Raw genomic sequence first — 21,727 nt, 5'->3', positions numbered from 1 at the left:
AACAGTAGTCTCATTGGTTCCTTTTCAAGGCTTTGTGTTTATCTTACTTAGTTACTTCTTTAAATATAAAACCTTATTTTTATATTGCATATTATATTTTGTTAATCTACTTTTACATATCATCTAGTATGTTCCTTATGACAACCTCATGAGGGAGACAGGTCAATGTGCCCCCAAATTATTAAGAGTGAAGATTGGAGCACATGTACCTTGGATCCAAGTTTGGAGTCCCTGAAATTGTGTTATGTAGGCTGGTCCTTTATTTTGTTTTAATTTTTTACATTTTTCCTAGAGGAAAAAGATAAACACAGGAAAACTTGACAAGCTTTGTGGAATGTACCACTAAAGCACAGTAGTACACTAGATTTTCTTTCTCAACATAACAAACCAAACTCTGTACGTACCTTCAAGTAGTAGAAAATGTCAGAGTCAAGGCTTAAAAATCACCGAAGAGAGATTCTGCTGGACTAAAGAAATCTCCTGGCAACAAACAAACAAAAAACCCTATATAAAAGCTTCTCTCCCGAGTACCTGTGGTGACATCCAGGAACCTCTGAAGAAGGCAAAGATAAGTCCTTGATCGATTCCTTCTCAACCTGTGTCCCTGAACATGACTCTAGAATACTTATGGATACTTTCGCACTCTTTCCTGCTGTTGCCCCACTGGACGCGGGACGTTCCTCTGGAGTGGAGAAGTAGGATGTGGGGATCTGGGGACGCTGCCAGCAAAACCCAAAAGAGAGGGGGAGTTACACTTGCAACTAATCAAAATTTGATATCTTGAGAGTGTTCCCGACTTTCACGTTCTTCCCGGTTCCCTATTCTCACTCTGTCTCTCCCCCTTCCTCTCTCTCTTCCTCTCTCCTTTTCTTTGATGTCCTTCCCTAAGGAGGGTGCATTTAGCTTTTGCGATTTGATGAGAAGAAGGGTGAGAAGGGCTCAGGGGGTTCAGCAGTTTGGGAAAGTCATAGGAGTAGCTCTTGTGTGTAGTGGAAGTGGCTGGAAGAGGAAAAGGGGATTTAAGAAATAGGAATTACTGAGAGTTTGCAGATGAGTTTGCAAAGATATGGTAGGGCTGCACCATCTTGTTCCTACCTGGTCGGAACATCCAGCCCACCCACCTGTCCTGAGCAGAGCTTCAGTGGGGGCTGGAGCAGGCAGGTTGCTGGGTGTCAGGGGCCTTTAAGGTCTTTGGGTTGTGTGATAGGAAATGAGGAAGAATCTCCTTTTGCACTGGGTCACAGCAGTGTGGGGCCCAGCACTGCAGAGTGCTGGGGTAAGGAATGCAGATCCTGAGAAGACGCCGCCTCAGAGATCTCTAGGTCTCCAGGAAGAAGTCCAGTATCAACCCAACTTGAGTGGACCTGCTCTTTGTGGCACTCAAGGAACTGAAAGGACCCAAACAGGTGGCCTGGTGCCTCTCTACTTCTGATGCTGGGAGGGCAGATGCAGACCAGAAAGCAGAGGGGCTTTTCTCTGTTTCCTGAGAGAGAAAGATGGAGAGATCAGCTGGGGTTAGGAGAGCCCAAAGCTATGGCACTTTGCTTTCCTGTCACCATCAGATTCTTTCTGTTTGCCCACTGCATTCCTAGACCTGGATGAGCCCACCCTGAGAGAAGCAGAGAAGAGAGCAGACGGGAATCCTTCGAGTGTCGGTGTTCTCATGGGCATGATCACATTTAATCCATCTCCAACCTAGGGGGTGGGTTTGCTTGTCCCAGGTTTACATATGTGGAAATAGAGAAGTAAGGAAACCTGCCCTTGCCACAGAGTGCGTCTGCCTGACCCTGATACGCTGATTTCCCCAACATGGGACGTGGAACTTCCCATGCTTGTGGGGTGGGGTTGCAGGGGAGAATGGGATCCTGTTACGAGCTGTGGAGACGGAAGGTGAGGTGGGAAGTTCTGAATCTTGTAGTGGGAGGCAGGGGATTTGCATATGTTTGGTATGTATGTATTTCAGAGTTTCCCCATGTTTATTTATCTCCCTTCACTAAACTGTAAGCATCCTGAGGAACCCTGTTCCTCTCACCATTTAGCACACTCTGTAATTGTGGAGGAATAAATGTTGAATCTGAGAACTGTCCAGCATCCATTATGACAGTGTTATTGATACATATGGAAAGAACTGCTGAGAAAGTCATAGGCATTCGAATTCCCAAATTGCTGCACCAGGAAAAGTTTGGGGTTCTTGCTTTTTGAGATAGAGTAGGCAGGAGATACTTCAGGGGGGTGAGGGAGGGGTGGTGATGGTGCTTGTTGCTCCATTAAAAATGAACCCTTCTCAAATTTATTAATTTGAGTTACACTGAGAAATATAATGAATTGTTTTTGAGATGAATTAAGGAGAGATGGTGTCCCCAAGATGGCGAATCATTTATTTATCTTTTAAAATAAAACTAGGACAAGTTCAAAAGTAATATTAGAATTACGCTACTCCTGCTCCTTGCAATGTTCATTCAGTAAGGAGAAAAGAATGAAATTACATCCAGCTCACAGTTACTAGGGTCCAAATCTTCACAAATCTTCAAGAGTGAGCATTAGGGTCAATGTCATTGGTGGAAACAATATTGAGAACTATAGATTCTTGTCTGGTATTTGGTCCTTGAGCATTGTGCTCTGTGTTTTTCATCAACTTTTATAAACACCCAGTAGCTTTCCTGTTACACTGTAAGTGACCTGGGGTAATTCTTGTACTTTTTTTCTGTAGCTCACAGTGCTTTGCATGTTGTTGGTGTCTAATATAACCACACTGCAACCATCAAAACTGGCACATTAACAGTGAGGACACATTACTGCCCTCTCATCTTCAGACCCCATTCAAGTTTTGCCATTTGTTCCAATACTGTCCCTGCTAGCAAAAATTCAGGGTATAGGACATTCATGATCTGACATGTGTCAACCTTATTTAACTACCTCTTTCTCCATTTCTATTCTATGTGAAAACTAACACTCTATACAAAATAAATTACAGCTTCTCACCAGGTGTTAATCTTAATATAGAGGGTGTATACAATATGTTTAACCAGGCACACCCGTAAAAATCAGCCCTGTTTATGTTTGCGATGAACAAACAGGGTTGAGTCATCATGTATTAAAAAGAATTTCAGTAATAGAGTTTAAACAATCTTCAGGATGTTCTTTTTCTCAAGAAGCTTTTGTTTTGAGGCTCTGAGTCTACTCATTACAGTACCCCAGTGCTGACTAGAAAAATTCATCAGTCTCAAGAATAGATTGCTTCAGGAGGCTGCCAGGCATCTGTGCACTGATTCTCCTGGGCAGCCACTGCCTGGACAAGGAATGAAAATGAGAGATGGCTGGCAGACCCTGGGCTCTGTCCTTCACCTTGCCCCTTCCCTCTGCTCCATCGTATGAGTGGGCCTAGGGCCTTGTCACTAGAAAATACTGAATGGTGCTAAAATGCCTGCCTGTGTATGAAATGAGAGGCTGGATGCAGGCTGCCCAGAGTGAAAAAATTTGACTGAGGCCTGAGGGAGTGCTACTCCAGAGTAAGAGGGGCTATACTTGGCAACCAAGTGAAATTTGGATGGAGTATGGGGGGCAGGGTGACAGTTTATGTAAATGTCTCTGCCTCAGAGAATTGGTGATGACAGAATAGAGGACAACTTAACTTTCCCCACTTCTGAAATGCTGGTCAGACAAATTAAAGCTCCACTTAAAAATATTCAACCAAATTTCTTTTTAAACTCTCTCACTAAGAGGAAAAAATCTTTGATGGAAGTAGACAGGGTTGGGCAAAAGTGGGTTTACAATTGTGAGGAAACAAAACACAGACTTCATTCTTGTATTATTATTTATTAATTATTGTATTGATTTCCATACGAACACCTACAAACCTACTGTGCCCCACCCTGTATATTTTCTTTATTGGATTACATGTACAACTGCTTTCATTCCTTCCCCCCCCCCCCCCACTGTTATGTCAGGAACTCTTCTCAATCCTTGATGCCAAGCATCCAGGGATGAAAAATAGTCCTGTGCTCAAGAGCTCACAGAACTTGTCCTGCCAGGGAGACAGGCAGGATGGTAACCAGTGCAGCAGCAGAGAGGTGTTCAAGTGTCAGGAGTGGAGAAGACCCCCAGAGATGGGCTTTGTAGTTTATGAACAGCTGTATTTCTAATTTTTAATCTCAGAATCATTTTTTCTATTTGTTTTTCAATTAGCTTTATTCATTTATCAAACTTAAACAGTAGATATACACTTATTTTTACTCTTAAAACCTAGTGTTTTCTGAATTTGGATTGGGGCATACTTCTCTAATGTTTGCCATTGTTACCTGAGTAGTGGAAAAGATCACTGGAGAAGTAATTCCTCAGAGAATGGCAAAGAGATGCCTGGGTGAATTGGGAATGGGGCTAGAGATAGGCTTAGTACCTCTCTCAAAACTACAATTAAGGCTGTTCCCTCAGGCCAGCAAATGTGTGGCCATGGATATATTGGGGAGGGAGTGGTAATATAAGAAGTAAAATCAGACAAGGAAAGATGGGGAATGGGTGGAGAAGGGGCGGTTTTCTAGAGGACAGTCAGGTGCTGTTCCTCGCTGATCACAAAGAGGAGGAATCGAGATTCCTGATTTTTCACTGCTAGCTTACTCCTTGAGTTCATTACTCGATCTCTCTGAACTGCATTTTCCTCATAAGCAAAGTAAGGTGCTTAGAAGGTTAAATATGCAAGACCAGCTCTGTTTGAGGAGGCGGAGGAGATATGAAGATGACAAGAATGATGATGGCATGTGGTCCTAAGCATTATGTGAGGGATTCACAAGGTGAATGAGGTAGACATGAGGCCTCTGATCTTTCAAAATGTACAGACAAGAGAAGTACTTCCAAAGTAAAGAGTTCTGAGAGCTCGCAGAAGGTGTCTCGAACCTACACTTGGGAGACCTGGTAAGAATTCTTTGAGGAAGGAATGTCTAAACAAAACGTTTTTTCAAGATAAGTAAGTACAATCAAGCAAAGGAGAAGAGGCAAGAGTGGGGTGGGGGACAAAAGAGCTTATGCGCAGGTGCAGAGGAGCAGAGGGCACAGTGATCTCAAGGAACTAGAAGACTTTCTGGAAGGTTGGAATAAGCAAGTGCAAGGTGGAGAGTTACAAGGAATGAGTCTGCAGTACGTGGGAAAAAGGACTGTTGTGTGAAGTACAGATTTTGCACTACATTGTAGCAGGCCTGGGGAGCCCCTGGGAACTTTTAAGCAAAACATGAAAAAAATTCCTATATTTGAAAGCTTTCCCTGATGGCAAAGCAAACTGCTAGAAGGGAGAGAGTGGGAGTAGAAGGCCAGGCGAATTGTTGGGAGAACCCAAGGGAGAGATGATGGTGATTTGCACTAAGGAGTGACATTCACTATGACCAAAGCATACAAACATGAGAAATATTTAGAAGGAAGCATGGATAACATTTCGCAAAGATTTCATTGTGGAGAAAAGAAGAGACACGAGATTCTGGTTTTGGCAAAGTAGTACGTAGACTTTACTAAAATGCTTTCAGCTGCACGTAGTAGAAAACCCTGGTGGGTCAATGATTTACATCAGCGATGCTCACAGTGCACTCCTTGGACTAGGAATACTTGGGAACATGTTAGAGCTGTACATTTTTGGGTCCCACTCTAGACCTACTTAAAACCTCTGGGGGTGAGGTTGAGCATTTTCTGTTTTAGAAACCTTTCAGGAAATTCTGATGCACCGCTGATTTGAACTGTCATCTATGAGAAGAGCAGCCTGATGGATGGGACTGTTTCCCTGCCATTCTTTTGACCTTGTCTTCTATTGTATCTTGTATTTGTTCTCGGGCAAGCTCCTGTTGGACACATGTGATGCTTGCAACAGTTTCAGGTGTTGATCCAAGGCCAACAACATTTAAGGGTAGCAAAGGGAACAGTTTCTTCCTGTGTCTTTTATTAAGAGTGAGGGATCTGTCCCAGAAGCACCCTGGAAAACTTCAACTCATGTCTCAAAATTTTATCACATGTCCACGCCCATCCGTTTACTGGCCAGGGAAAGGATTCTACCATTGTTATTGGAAAGAACTTTCAACCACCCAGGACACACCAGGGCTGGAGGTTAATGGTCTCATGGTGTAAATCTGAACAAAACTGAGGTTTTATTAGAAAGGAGAAAGGACAAGGAAGGATTTTGGATAGACATCCATCTATGTCTGCTACTGCTGTGGCACCAGTCCCTGGGATACAGAATATAAGAGGAGAAGCAGAAATTATGGGACTAATAATGAGTTCAGTTTTAGATGGATTACATTTTAGATCCTGTCAGACATACAGATGGAAATATTCAGAATGCAGTTGGATACAAAGTTGTGAAACTCTAGAGAAAATTCTTGGCTGAAGATTATTTGGGAATCATAAATTTAGAGCTAGCAATTGTAGCCAAAGAAATGGATGAAATCAGCCATGAAGAGTGTAGACAGTGAAAGGAGGAGAGCTACTAGGAGATCTCTGAGGAAAACCAACATTTTGGGAATAGGACCATGAGATGGATCTGAGGAGGGGACTGAGGAGCATGGTCCAGGAAAGCAGAAGACAAACAAAGACAGTGTAGTATTGAGGAAGCCAAAGAAAGAGTGTTTTATATATAGGGCAAGAGTGGTCAACTATTTCAAGTAGTGCTAGAGAAAGTTCCAGTAAGATAAAGTTTGTAAAGTGTGAATTGTTTCAGAAGAACACTTGGAATGACACCCATATTTCAGTGATTAGATAATAAGAAATGGAGACAGTAAAGCAGACAACCCTCTACAATAAGACTGGAAATGAGTTTTTTTTAAGGTGAAAATAAGATAAGAGGACATTTCAAAATTATATTTAGACAGGACAGAACAAGTGTAATGTTCAAAAATTTATTTCAATTAATGGGGAAGGCTTTATGGTTTCGAAATCCTTTGAATGAACTGCTATAGTAGAGAGAAGAGTTGAGGCATTTGTTGCCCAGCAAAGGGCTGGAATGAAAGGGAAACGGGAGAATTCCATGAATAAAAGGTGCGAGGAGGAAGGGGAGAGGGTAACATGGAAATTTAAGAACTCCGGGAACATATTATTGAAATGAAAGGACAAGGTTATAACACATAAAACTAATAGTAGACAATAAAATGTTCATTTGGGTATAAATTACTGTAATTGCAATAGGAAGTCATATAAGTGAGAGATTAAGGATTAACCCACTATCCCCAAGAGATAGCTGAATGCTTAGAGGGGACATAGCTTTTTAAAGCCACGTGGTGCAATTTGAAGGATGAGGGTAGTCCTCTGAGTATAATCTAGGGGTTCGTGATGACTGTAGGAAAGGCTTGGCTCTGTATACACTTCTAAATTGCCCTCTATAATGATGCACAATCATTAACTAAATGTCTTTGTTGTCTGTTCCCCAAAAGGTACCAAATTAAAGTGGCCTTTTAAATACTGAGTGATTCAACTGAAAGAGCACTTAGCCTGTGTCATTCTAAGACACACTTTATCATTTAATTTAGAAGTCTGTGTCTTCCAGAATAGTCCTATTTATTTTATCTACCTCATCGATTGCTGTGGGGACAAATATGAAATATATGATTTATGAAAACCTCATTTCAGTCAGAGAAGATTGAATTTAAAAATAATACTACTTGATAGATGACAGAAAATGCAAAGGTACAACAATTAGCAAATCGACTTTATTTTCACATAAAACATCTGAATTTGTTTTGTTTTGTTTTAGCACAGTATACAGTCAAATGTAGATGCTTCGGTGTTTTTCCATTATGAGTTCATTTGCTGTGTCGTAGAGATTTGTTTTTTGTAGTGTCAGCAAATAAAAGTACAGTCACCAAGAAATGTTTCTTCTCAGTTTCTTTTTCTATCATCAATCATCCTTGATGAGAGTTTAAGTACAAACTGAGTTTAACATTCTCATATAGCCTGTGCCTGATAGTGTTTACTTTTATTTTGATGAGTTAGCTTTTTATAAAATCCTCACTCAATGTGTTCTTATTTATTTGAGAGAGAGAGAGAGAAACATGGATGTGAGAGAAATACATTGATCCCTTGTCTCCCATACTCGCCTTGACTGGGGATCGAATCTGCAACCTAGGTATGTGCCCTCGGTGTGAACCGAACCCACAGCCTTTTGGTGAATGGGACGCCGCTCCAACCAACTGAATCACCCAGCCAGGGCAGGTAATGAGTTAACTTTTTAAGTAAATTTACTCTTATTTGTTGCATCTTCTAATTTGTTGTCCTCATTTAAAAAATTGTGATTTATTCTTTTAGGCCTTAGAGCTGCCACTGAACAGTGTTTCTCTTAAGTAGCCTCCCAAGTACTTGTGTGCTTATAGTTAATTGTTCTTCATATATGCAGAAGATATTTCTGTGCCATCCCCTGCAGTCAAATTTCATAGTTTAAGTGCTGAAATGCCTGATTTGCTTTAGTATATTTTTATTTATTTATTTTATTTTACTTTAGTATTTCATTTATTTATTTTAGTATATTTTTCCTCTGTCAGTATGCAAGATCGAGTTGTCAGACACTCACTGGTCAGTACTGATGAACTGCCTGTACCATAGTATTTCAATTTTGGTAAGGTTAACTTACTACAAACAGTGATGTATAGTGAAAATGGCATCCAAATATGTGTCCCTCCATAAAAACAGCAAAAAAAACCCTGGCAAAATAGTCAAAATCAACTTTTTCAGAACTCTGGAAATTGACCAAAAGCTTGTAGCAACCCAGAAAACATTTATTCAAGAAGAACTGCTGAATGAGCAGATCAGAGCTGGAGCTGTTTCAATGCTTCATTCCCAAAGGATTGATATCATCTGATCTGTTAGATTGTGCCCTGGAAGACCCAACTGGAAAGGCTCGCCTTTATTTCACCTGATTCAAGCTTGCCCAATGCTAACCAAACTTCTTAGCCCCCATAATCATGTGTGTCAGTTCCTTGCAATAAATCTCTCTCTCTCTTTCTCTCAGTATATATATTATTATATTATACATAATATTATATAGTATGTATAATGTTATATTACATTATAAATATATACCTATTAATATTATATTATTTTGAGTATAATAATATGATATTGATATATATTATATAATAATATCATTTTTTATAATGTAAAAACATATTGGCTCTGTTTTTCTGGAGAGCTCTGACTAATACAAGCACCTTTTATTCTGTTGCTTGTGTCACATTTGCTATTATCCCATTGGCCAAAGCAAGTCACCTAGCCAGGCCAGGAGTCATCATGGGAGGGGACTCCCCACAGTGCAGAGGAAACACTTTACAAAATGGGCCAAGTCCTTCTTAGTCTGTTCTACATGACATATCCCATGGTTTCTGAATTACTGTCCCAGGGATGATACTTGTCTCTCATGTTGGTTGTTTCCCAGAAAACTAGGAGCATAACTTGACTTCCTCTTCTCTAATCATTAAAGCATTTTCAAGTATAGTTGCCCAAACTATATTGAGTAAAACTGGGCTTAATTAGCCTTTTTTTCAGGGTAGTTAGAAATGGATGAAGATGCACTTAGTTATGAAATGTGTCTGACAATGACCTGAGGAAACAAATGGTAAACTTGGATGTGTTTAGTACCTAGGTTGCTGACAGGTTTCAGATTTACAGCTTCTGTTAAGTCCTGCAATTACGTAAGTAGTACCATAACTGTATTTTGAGACTTACCATGAATTACCAATACAGCAGCAGCAAGGACAATAACTGTCATTAATTGGATAATCATTATGTTTTAGGTATGATGCTAAATGCTTTAATGGAGTTAACTAATTCAGTCCCAACAGCCCTGTGAGATTGGTCTCATTGTTCCCATTTTTGAGCTAAGGAAATAGAGGCACAAATAAGTTATGCCAGAGAGTGAAGTAGAAAGGACTGAGTAGTTTTTTTCTTCAGAGCATGGCGAATATATTCTTTCTTGCTTAACACTTCAGTCTGTCCAAAAAGTACCCCTTGAAATTCTGGTATGGAATAAAATAAACACCCAATGAATGATGCCCTAGATTTCTGACTCTTCCCAAGGACTCCACTAGTGCCCCTGTCTCACCTACGGTCCCCTCACACCTCAAGTTTCCTCTTTGCAATAATTTTCTTTCTGGAAAATGGGCCTTAAATTTAGAAGGCAAAGGTGCATTACTTCTTGAGGAAAAAAAATTCTTCTCAGGCTCTGGTCAAAATGTAACTTCCGCCAAGCCAAAGCTGTCAGCAAGATGGGACACTCTACATGAGCATATCAAGGAAGGGCTACTGGCCCTAAAATAATGTCAGCAGTAGTAGAATCTTCCAAATGTGGAGGAGTGTCATCAGCTTGAGGATGTGTCTTATTACTGTATGTTTTACCAGGTAAATGGACAAGTATTTGCCATATTTCTGAAATGAGAATGAAATGGGGTAAAATGCCCTTTCCAGGGAGCCCCATTTGACATTGTTGAAATGTTTATGCCATTAGAAACAAGAATATCAGCATTTCTCATTTTCACTCAGTGTTATTCCAGTCATTTCTTGACTTTGTGGATCATTTTAAATTTATAGTTTCATTGAAGAAAATTGTACCTAAATTTAGAAATAACCCATTAGAATGTGTTACATTATGTATTAATTTGTAAAATGTACTTCAATTTTATTAGAATGAAAGTTATACAAGATAATTTTGTGCAGAGTTTCTTTCTAAGGAAAAGTATGTGCTTTATAAAGCTCCCACTAAAAATAAATATTTCAGTGTGTCTCATTTTAAATACATTAAGCCTTCCCGGTTTTAATAATAGTTCTATTAAGATGACTTTAATAATAAGTATAGATAATTGCATACCATTATTATAGAGAAAATTATTGAAACACAGAAATGAGATTGCAATTAGAAGCATAAAATGGAGAAAGTTCATTTCCGTTACATATAAATTTTGAAACATTGCTTCTGAAAAGATCGGAGTCAAGATTCATTCAAATATGAACTACAGCATTGTGTTTTAAATTTCACATGCGTTCAGAAGTAAAATAATCAAAAAGTTCCAAATATTTACACATTACTTACTTGGTGTAACATGGTGCACATTGATTTTTATTTTATTTTTTCTGGTAAAGGCCACCACCAGAAAGAGAACTCAGGGACCAAAGTGAAGCATGATATAACCACTTTAGAGAAGCAAATATAAAACTATATTTGTTAAATTCTGCAAACAGTTCAAAGAGTTTTGCCTCAGTTTGCTTTAAGATGGAGAAAGAACATAGATTCAGGTGGCACCGGCGGGCCACGAAGACATAAATGAGAAGTTAAGAAAAACTTTGCGGAGAGCAAGCAACAGGCCTGCTGAGTGGGAGAGATAGAAGGAGGGCAAACGGACACCCAGTGGAAAGGAAGGAGACAAAGGGGAGAAGGGAGATGACCACACGTAGACAGGCAGAGCGGGGAGGGTGGAGAGAGACGGGGGAAAGACAGGCAAAGAGAAGGAGGACTGTTTGGACGGAGCTGTGCAAATAAGGATCCTGTCCAGAAATACCATTTCAAATTTACCCTGTGGCAAAGTCAATCTCAGAACTACATTTGTAAATGAAAGATTATATATAAATATATGTCTCAATTTCAAATGCCATCTCATCAGAGACCTTTCTAGACCATCTAACTGAAGTAGCACCCCCCGTTACACTTATTTTATTTCATATTCTTTATACCACTTATTACTTCCAGAAGTGATCTCCTTTGTCTGTTTAGATGTTTACTCCCTCTCTTCTTCAGAATGTAAGAGCTTATGTTGCGGTTAGGGACATTGACTTGTCTTCCCAGTGCCTGGAAAAGTTCCTAGAATATAGTAGGAATGCAGTGAACATTTAATGATGACTTTTGACTAAGAGAACATCTATCTATTTACTTTTTCATGACTTCAAGACTATATACCTTAAAAGACTATATACCTTTGGAGGTAATACAAGAATATATATATATGATATTTGGAAAATCCCCCCTTTCTATAGAGCCCTTCAAAATGCACTCCATTTTAGAACCCCTTCTAAGGCTAAGAACTGCGAAGTCCTTTCTCTCTCAAGGTAATGTCTTGCTTCTGTTCAGTAACAGCCATTTGTAGGATATTTAATTCTATCATTTATTAATTTACTGAATTTTTACTAGTCTAAAATTTTATAGACACCAAGGAGTAGAGAGATCATTGACTCCCTAACAACTAGATCTTCTCTGGAGCATATTTATAATAAGTGGAATTACAGTGACCAGGATTTATGTAAGGGACTAGGAGGTGAATGGGAAAAGAAGACAGGGGTCATTTGGGGGGAAAGAATAAATAGAATATTATTCACTATAGAAAGAGCTGTTTATTCCTACCTCTCATCCTAGCCTGGCACCCCTGGGCCATCACCTTCCTACTACCTGCTAGTTAATGAAGGACCTCAGGCCTGTCCCGAATCCAAGAGTCAGCATGTTTCTTCCCCTGAAATATCAAGGACTCTCAGGCTCTGTAAAGACAGAGGCTGTTGTGTTTTGTTTGTTTGTTTGTTTGTTTTGTTCTTTTAATAAACTGAACACACCTTACATATTTTTTGGAAAAAAGGAAACTCCAGTTAACTTCGCATTCCTTCACCGCCAGATGAGCAGTTTGCAGTCTGCTTTCACTTGGGGCTGAAACAAAAGCAATCCTGCTTGTCAGTGTTTTTTATTTCCCCCCTTCTTGGAGACACTTGCTCATTTCTATAATCGCTTGTTCGTTCCTCACACCACTTTGCTGAACAATAGAATGACGTAAACAAACAATGTGTCTGAAGAAAAGTACTCTTGCAAGTTTGAAGGATTTAAACTGAAAGACCACAATAATTTTACAGATCCTCAAGAATCAGACCTGTGGCATGGAGAGGGAATAAATAGAGGATCACTTCACCTACTAAAAAACATCTATTTGTGAGGTAAGAATCAGCAGATGTATCTTTTTTTTTCGGCTATTGTATTTAATAATAGAAAAAAAGTTTGATTAAAACTGCAAAGGCACACTTTGGTGAACGGAATAAAATTCCCTTGGTTGAGAACTGAACAAAATACCACAGTTGGGGTAATGTAACTTTCACCTAAAGTTGCACAAATAGTGTTTGGAGAATAATTCTGAGCCTCTATTTTGAATTTTGCACTCAGTAGGCCAATCCAGAACCAGTGTAGAAGTGGGATTTGGACCAGGAATGATGCAAGCAGAGGAAAGAAGGATTTTGAGAACATCATAGTAGCCAGGACTTACGAACTTCTCTTGGACAAGTCTCTTAAAAGACCTGTATTCAGAAACCAGATTTGGATCACTTTGTATGTAAGGGTTAATTTTAGGTTAAGGCTGTTGTGCTGGGGAAAGTTTAGGTGTTAAATAGACTGCTCGGTTTGTCCCAGGGAAGACACATTTCTGAGGTTTGACTATAAGATAATCTCATCTCTATAGAGATTGAAGATGTACAGAGATAAAGTCATATTTTTAGGGTCTCCGTGGAATAGAACAAGATACCTGAGATGAGACCCAATCCAGACTCTCCAAATTGGTTATGAAATCAAGCCAGTTTCCAGAATTAATTGGAGATGAGGAAAGTTATAAATAGCTATGTGTCTTCTGTATGACATCGTTTCATGATTCTTTGGGATCTAGTATCTTCAATATGTGTAACCTTGTTTTTACATTTAATTTCAAAAGGGCCCAGCAGCTTAAAAATGTTATCTCAGTTTAGGTCCATATGTCATTTGGTAAAATATATAATAGCAGTTGTCACAAGTACTATGGTTGAAAGAGTTATAGTACCATAAAATAGATTAACTTACTTTTGTAATTGACTTTTAGATGCCTAAAAAGGCAACCCAACTCAGTACACACACACACACACATTCAACAATAGAACTCAAACTTTCAGTGCATAAAAATTTTTAAGATGTGAATTACCAAATATTTGAAAGAATTTTAAGATATGTGAATTGGCTGCATTTGCTTTTCCATTTCTCTCAGAACTCACACTCTGTAGGAATTTTGGAAGGGTGGAATTTTGGTTGTGAGTAATTTACAAGTTAGAGCTTCCATCTGGATACAAATTCCCTTTACCAGTTACCAAAGGAAACCTTTTCTTACCAGCGAACAAAGCCGGAGCACTGAGCCAGTCACCAAGTTACCACATCACTTTATATCACCTAGAAGAGAAAAGGGGATACTCACAATGAATAGAATAATGGTCCATATGCTCCACATGTAGATTGAAATTGGCTCAGGGTGACATGCACAGGGGACATTTGGTATGCGAACAAGGTCCACTGGGCTTGGGAGTAGATGAGTTGGCCTTGAACTTAATGGCATCGAGCACTTAGGAAATGGTAAAATTTCGGTCTCTCCTTTCATTTGTAATTTATCCTGCCACTTCTAAGTCAAGGGCCATTGTCACTACATGTTTTAGGACCTTGAGAAGAACTTAAAATTCTAAGTTATGCTTATATTATCCTCACACCAGGTTCCAGATATGCAAGGCCTGAGAACACAGGGAAGTTTACGGTGTGTGACACAAAGTATGCAGAGAAGAGATCAATGGGACAAATAATCACACACAAACAGCTCCCCAAACACTGTATAACAGGAGGGGCTCAACTACCTGTCTGTGCTATTGCTTTTTATCTTTCTGCTTCACAGTCACCTTCAAGCCCCCCAAAGCATGGGCTTCACAAAAGACTTAAATTCAGAGAGTTACATTTCTAAGTTATATAGGGAGGAAAGAGTTAACTTACCGGGGGTACATAGAAAAATCATGTTATTATCATAAATAATATCATATTATTATATATAAACACTACAAGTTTGTCTTAAAATTCATCTTGTTTAATTATATCTTTTAGTTATCCCTGTAATAGCTTGCATTTATACCTTTACGCTTTTAAAAGAAAATGGTGCCATGTAAAATGTTCTATGCACCGTGAAGTTTATTAAAGGGTGGTTTAATCGAAAAAAACTAATGGTGTAAATTCTGACTTGAGAAGGCAAAGATGGAAAAACAGGAAACATGAGTGATGTGAAATCTAATTTTTATTGGGAAAATAGTCACGTGTGGATTTGTGTTACTAGTAAGTCAATGTAATTTGTGACTGACCTCTTCCTTTCTTGATAGCTTCTCACTGATCATAAAGGGCAGCTTATCCTTTGATCCATAAATTGAATTCTGAAGAATGGAGTACTTAGTGTGTTAGGAACTGCCTATTGAGTGTAAAAGTCACTGACATCCACAAGATTTCCTGCAGGCAAATTAAAGTGGGTGATAACATTGTCGAACATATCAGATCAAGCTCAAAGAGGGTCTAACATTAAAAAGGGATTTCATGTGAGTTGAATCAAGTAGAACAATTAGAGGTAGTTGGAGCAATGATTAAAAACATTTAACTTTTAACAAAGTCCCAGTAGTTGCTAGGTATATATCATATTAAGTTGTCTACCAAATAAAAAATAATAGCAATGCTGGTTAATGTTTTTGTTTTTAGGTTTAATGTAATAGTTCTGTCTTTAAATGTTTTCTTTTTCAAAATTTTAAATCTTAGAGCAGTTTAAGATAGTACAGCGTTCCCATATACCCCATACCTGTTTTTCTCTATTGTTAATGTGTTATATTCATACATTTGTATGGTACATTTGTTGCAATTATTAAATCAATATTGATGTTATTTTAACTAAAGTCTATAATTTATTCTGATACTCTTAGTTTTTACCTAATGTTCTTTTTGTTCAAGGATCCCATCTGGGATACTATATAACATTTAGTCCTTATGTGTCTTTAGGGTCCCCTTCGCTGGTTTATCAAACTTTCCTTGCTTTTGATGACATTGACAGTTTTGAGAGTACTGGTCAAGTGTTTTTGCACAATGTCCCTCAGTTCGGGTATTCCCTGTGAGGCTATAAAATCACAAGTGGACGTTTCATCTAGCTATTTTCACCATGAACTGGCTCTATTGACATGGTACCCATGAAAGAGTGCTGGGCATTGCCTTACTCATTAGCAAAAGGCTTAGATTTGTTCTAAGGTTTGAAAGTACTTACATCAGTTTACCAGGGCTGCTATAACAAAGTACCACAAACTGGATGGCTTATACAACAGCAATTTATTTTCTCATAGTTCCGGGGGGGGGGGGGATGTTCAAGATCAAGGCAAGATCTTAGTAGCATTGGTTCTTTTTTCTTTTTCTAATTACCCACAGCAATATTGTAATATTGAGAAAGAAGAACAAAGTTGGAGAAATCATGCTACCTGATATCAAACTATAGTACAAGGCCATAGTAATCAAAACAGCATGTACTGGCATAAAAACGGACATATAGTAGATCTATGGAACCAGATAGAGAGCTCAGAAAGAAATCTACACCTTTATGGTAATTTTTTAACAAAGGAGGCAAGAACATACAATGGGGTAAAGACAGTCTATTCAATAAATGGTTTTGGGAAAATTGGATGGATTGGCTTTTTTGAGGGCTGTCATGGAAAACTGTTCCAGGTTTCTCTCCTAAGTTCTGGTGAAGTTATGGTTCTTTATTTTTCTTTTATCATACTGCTCTTGTTTGGTTTTCTATTTTAATCAAATTACATTAAACTCATAAAATATTTTATTGGGGTAGTTCCTTCTTTTTTCAATTATTTAGAAGAGTTTGTAAGATTGGAATTATCCATTCTCAAATTTTGGTGGATTTACTTGTAACACCATCTATGCCTGATGCTTTCTATCTGGGAAGATTTTATATTTCTAATTCAATTTCTTTAATGCTTCTAGGTCTATCTAAGTTTCTGTTTCTTCTTGATCAGTTTAGTTTGTTCCTTTTATCTGTGTTTGCAAATGTATTGACATAAAGATCATTATATCTTATTTCCTTTTAATTCTCGGCTGTATCTGTAGTTGTGTTCCCTTTGTCATTTCAAATATTGTTTACTTTTGCCTTGCCTCTGTTTTCTTGATCAATCTTGACAGAGGCTTGTCAGTTTTATTTATCTTTTCAAAGAACCAGCTCAGCTTGTTGATACTCCCATCCTATGTTGCATTACATTCCCTCAGGTTTTCCTTTTCCTTTCATTCTTTTATTCCCTAACCTTCTTTTTGTTTCTTCTGTTCTCTTTACATCACTTAGGGTTGAAAGCTTAGCTTATCTCTTTTCAGCCTTTCTTAGTTTCTACTGCCTGGACAGGTTCAGTTTTACATTTATGTGTGTTGTTATTTGATTAATGCCTTTCTCCCATTTATAGACTATCTACTCCCTTAATTTGAGGACCATTTCTTTCTTTTTTCTTTTTTTTGCTGTAACTTCACATAGCACAAAGCCTGACTCATCATAGTGGCTCAGCAAATAAATGCTGAAGGCATGAATGTTTAGTATGATTTGTAAACTGCAACACACTATACACATTAAATTATGAATACATTTATCTGATTTGAAAATAGTTTAGTAGCTTGGAGCATATTAGAGTATCAGTGGAACTGTCTAAGAAAAGTTATAGAACCAATATTTTTGGTTCTAAGGGAGTAAAAATGTCTTCAGGCAAACACTTTTTGAACTGCTGAGTGTTACAAAAACAGAAAAGCCAGTTATCAAAGTATTTGGAAGTCGACCTGAAGACTGTCATCTGCTTTCTGCTTCAATGAAGTCCATGTCAAGGAATCCTTGCTCTGTAGGATTCTGATGCAATTTTCCATTTTCACCAGAGTGATAAGAAATTATCCTTAGTTCCTGTTAAAACATCATACATATTTGGAGTCAGTTTTAAGTTCAAATGCCAGCTATGTTTCTAATTACCTGTGTGACTTTAGACAAGTGACTTTATCCCTCTGAGCTTCAGTTCTCTAACCTATAAAATGGAGATAATAATGCCTGTCTCTCTTACAGTATTATTGTGAGGATTAAATGAAATCATGGATGCCAAGTGCCTGGCACGGTGTCTCGCACATGGCAGGTACTCAGTAACTAATATTTGTTATTAATGTTATTACCTATGTGAGCTTTCCGTGGAAGGGCCTATGTCTTATGCATCTTCTACCTAATGTCCAACACACTGTAATGCCAATATCTAGTCCAAATGCCTGCAGAATTGAGCTAGGAGTCTCATGTTGACCAAGGTGTAAGATTTTAAAAAAGGAACTATGAAAGAAAGGCATTCAGGCTTTGTAATTATTTAGCTCTGTTCTTCAAGTTCAGGTTAAAAAAAAAATTGATGGTGAAGAATCTAAATGTCTCCTACACAGGGAGGTGGGTTGAACCATTTAAACAGAGGCATTGGCAAAAATATTCTAGGGAAATAAAGATAAGCATGAGCAATAAAAAGGTGATCTTTGCTACTGTTTTGTTAAAAATAGGTACATTTGCTGGGAAAATTCATCTAAAATTTCTTTCACATGTGCAACTTCCTCTGTGCAACATTTTTATAATTCCAGTAATGGGAAAACTGGACTGAAATCATACTGTTGTGAGTTTATTCGTAACAGATAATGCGTAACATCACTTGACATCTGGATGACACTATGCATGGAATAATTATCTGTTACAATGAGACTCTCTTCTGCCTGGATCATGTGGATCTGCTACATATAATCCGTGGCAATGCTATTTCTATTGGAGAATTTTCATTAACAAAACCCCAAATATATTAGAAACATGACTCTCAAAAATGATAGAAACAAATATAAAAGTCTATATTTATTATAGCTCATACTAAAGATTTTTTGCAGCAATTATTGTTGTAATTTAGGCTGAATAATACCAGCTATTTTTCTACTCTGCTAAAGTCCTCTTTTGAGCCTACAATGAACCTGTAATACTTATGAAAGGAGTTGCCATAGCAACCTATATTGATGTCACAAGCTCAGGCTTCTGACTTCATTGCATAATGCAGTAGCAACTGGCTTTGCAGCAGAAACACCCTGCTAAAGAACAAGTATCTGGGTTCACAGCAAAGAGGACAATGGAAAACAGCAAGTTGTAGAGGGTTGAATGCTGGATTGTGAGTCAGATTGTCTGAGTTTTTATTTTATCCCTGCTTCTCACTTGTTGCCTTGTTTTGAGTAATTGTGTTTACATGTGTGCACTGAGGCTTGAAGCAAGAAATCTCCTATCTATAGGTAGACATAGAAGAGAAAACTCAGTATTTCATGTTTTAGCATTCGGTGGACATCCTAATGAAGCTAAAGCACCCTAAAAATAACTTGGGAAGAAAGGAATTACTAATGCCTTATAGTAGGTATCTAGCTAGCTCACAAAGATAACATAAAAGCAACTAGCTAGGGTTTTTTTGTTTCTTTTTTCTGAAGTAGTAATGTGCAAAGAATAAGATTGCAGTCCTCATCTTAATTTTAAGAGAACTCTTACATAAATATGTCATTATATAGCTGTATCTATTTAAAGATTTGTTAATGTTCATAGTAAGATGAAAGATTAATCTATTAATGGTTATGATGCTTCTCATGTTTATATGTGTAAATTAAATTATAAATGTTTTCTTAATTTTTCTGTGAAAATGTTTATTCTCATTACAAAATAACTAAATATGTGGAATGGCTTTGTTAAAATGAAATTTTTAAAAATCCTAATGATACCCTTTTTTAGAATGGCCTAATCTTTCCATTGTAGCCTATGAGCTGTTCATTATGTCAATTGGTCTAGCTTTTTTATTGTGCACTAAATTTCAGAATTGAGATACAAATATTTTAGAGCTTAAAAAGGCATTAAACTAATAAACTTTCTCACAAGAAGCTAAGGTAAAAACATGAGACAGATTTTTATTTTATCTGAGGTAACAAGCCAAAACCTTTTGATAGAACCGTGGCACTTTCCACGCCCTGTATCCATATGCTTCAGAATCATTCCAAGATACCGGCAAAAAGTTAACATGCCACAAAACTTCATTAACTAAATTCCGTGTTTAAAACACCCTGCAGAGACACACAAGTCTTAGGAGAATTTTAAGTTACTGTTGAAAATGTAGCACGAGGTAGAAATTGTGGCCATGTTTTGGATAAGCACTCGCTCCACACCACAAGCCATTTGTACGAGTCTCGGAATTTAGTATATGGTGTTTTATAAAATACATGAGAATGAAAATTAGTTCTTTCACAGTAGGCATTACGTCTATCAAACTAGCCAATGTGATACTTCTTTTATACTGGGAAAAACCTTTTCGTGTGCTTAGATGAATTAAATTCAACAGCTTTTTATGACTTTATTGACGTGAAAAAGCCCTGAATCTACGTAGTTAAATTTTGTTAAAAAACACACAAACAAAACAGAAACAGCTTAGTCTCCACTTTTTTTTCCAGCGAAGCAAAGAGAGCAAACAGTATTGGTTACCCTCTGAATGGTACTTTGTTCCTTGCCCCAAATCCCACCATTTCTTAAGTACAACCCCTCTTAATAGCAGAGCCTAAACAGGCACTGAAAAATCACGTCAAGGGATCATACCAACAGAAGGAGCTTTAGGTGTGTGGGGTTTTTTTTCCCATCAAACTGAGGTGTGATTGATTTAAATAAGTTTCTCAAAGTTAACTGATGCAAGAATCCGTACTCAACCAAGTACTTTCTACTACATCCCATTGTCCTGTTCCTGCCTGATGACTTTAATCCAGACTCAACTCCCTGAGATTTAGTCCTTTCTCTCTTAATATGCTTGCTCTTGGTTTTGTTCATTACCCTCCTTGGCAAATACCACTAGAAATTATAGAGAAATTTTATTAGTCTTTTCAAAGAGCTAACTTTTGGCTTTGTTTATTGCTTTTGTTTATTGCTTCGTGTATTGCTTATTTGCTGTGCTCAACTCATTATCTTTTACTGGGTAATAAACTACTCTCAGAACATATTGGTTTTAAAACAACCACCATTTCATTATTTCATGATTTTGTGGGTCAGGAATTCAGGTTGTTTGCTTGGGTCATTGTTTTGTTTCATGCGGTGATGACTGGGTTTATGTGCTGGTGTTCATTTGGTGGTTGGTCTGGCCTGGAGAGTCCAAGGTACCTTCACTCACATGCCTGGCGCCTTCCTTAGTTAGGACAGCTGCAGGGCTAAGCTTAGGTAGATTTCTCCCTCTACTCATTTAGCACAGGGCCTTTCCCCATGGCTTCTCCAATGGAGTGTTAAGACTTCTAACATTCTTGCTCAGAACTCTAAGAATGTTCCCAGAGAAAGGAAGTAGAAATTGCAGTTTCTCTTAAAGGCTAGACACAGAGCTGGTAGAGCATCACTTCTGCCATACTCTTGTTCAGAGCAGTCACAGAACAGAGATTCAAGAGAAGGGGAAAGAGACCCCTCCTATCAATGGGATGAGTGTCAAAAAATTGGGGCTATCTTTATTCCATCACATTGACTATGTGTTACATTTTAGTTTTCTATTTCAATTACCTATTCTTTATTTCTTCTGGTCTTTTTGTTTATATTTTACCATCTCCCCCCAAAAACACTTTTCCCCCCAAATTCTTAAGTTGGATGTTTAAATCACTATTTTTCACCATTTCTGCTTCTAACATAAGCACCAAAGCATGAATTATTTCTTATGCAGCTGTTAAAAAAAACGATCACTCTTTGAGACAGCATGGAGGGACCTGGAGAGTATTATGCTAAGCAAAATAAGCCAGTCAGAGAAAGACAAGTATCACATGATCTCACTTATATGTGGAATCTAATGAACAAAATAAACTGATGAACAAAACAGATCCAGAGAAATTGAAACATACAACAGACTGATATAT

Source organism: Miniopterus schreibersii (assembly GCF_964146895.1).
Source record: "Miniopterus schreibersii genome assembly, chromosome: 6".
Lineage (NCBI taxonomy): Eukaryota > Metazoa > Chordata > Mammalia > Chiroptera > Miniopteridae > Miniopterus > Miniopterus schreibersii.
This window is presented reverse-complemented; position numbering follows the sequence as displayed.